A 1082-nucleotide genomic window follows, 5' to 3' on the forward strand; every position below is an offset into this window, starting at 1 on the left:
TTCTGTGCAAGGGTCTGTGTTTCCTAGATGCTGTTGTAGGACTGTATTTTTGTAACTGTGTGAGGGTGCCAGCTCCAGCAGGCCGAGGGCCTGGCGTGAGCCTGCGTTCCCGTCGCTTTTCCACTTGGACTGTTTGGATGTTGTTGTTTCTTGTCATTGAAATAAAGAGATGGATGTTTTAGTTCCTGTCTCCAGCTGCACCCGTGACAAAGCGGTGGGTGCTGCACAAGGACACCCCTCAAGGTTGTACCCCGAGGCTTCTGCTCCCGTCTGAACTGGGAGTACTCTGGGGAGTTCCCTGCTGGGCCAGGTCCTTGCCCGCTTCCCTGCACAGCATCCCTCTGGGACAGTTGCTGGATACAGTGACTTTATCCTGAGAGACCTTCTCCCCCACGCTGTGGCATACATCGCTATTCAGTGTAACGTGGAACAGGGAGAAAGCGCACCGCCATCCCAAGTGATCCAGAAGGGCTTGGAAGTGTGAGTCAGGAGCTGGCAGCCCTGTTCTTCCTGCCCTGCTCCGCTTCCCCCGCCCGGGGTGGGAGGCCGCAGCCCCGGCGGCAGCCGCACAGCTCTCGGTGGGTACTACAGCAGCATCCGAATTTCAAAACGTTTGTTGGCCCTTTTTTCTGGTGAGCTGTCCCCAGCCACGCAGCTCTGTGGGGGGATGAGCCTGCTTGGGGGCTCTTCCCATTCGTTCCCAGCTCCAGAGGGGAACGCTGGGGTCGTGCTTCCAGTGCTGAGCACTGGGGCTGCAGTGTTGAGGGCTAAGATTATCTCTGGCGGGAGGACCCCTCTCCGATTACAAAAGCGGAGGATTAGGGACGCTTCTGCTTCCAACCTCGGACTCATGAGGATGACTGCGGCCAACGCCGTCTCTCCTGCAGAGTTTCCTTTGCAAAGGGGAGGTAATCGCTCCGGCCGACGGCGTGCTGGTGAGGGAACTGGGGATGGATACGGTGGGTGATGGGGAGCTATACTCATACCTTCAACTGGGATTCCTGAGGGCAGCTTGGCAGCCTGCCTGTCGCTCCTGCCGCCCCCGCTCCGCCCGGAGAAGCCGCCTCCTTCCCCGGCCGGCT

Source organism: Fulmarus glacialis, unplaced genomic scaffold (assembly GCF_000690835.1).
Source record: "Fulmarus glacialis isolate BGI_N327 unplaced genomic scaffold, ASM69083v1 scaffold32696, whole genome shotgun sequence".
In the NCBI taxonomy this organism is placed as follows: Eukaryota; Metazoa; Chordata; class Aves; order Procellariiformes; family Procellariidae; genus Fulmarus; species Fulmarus glacialis.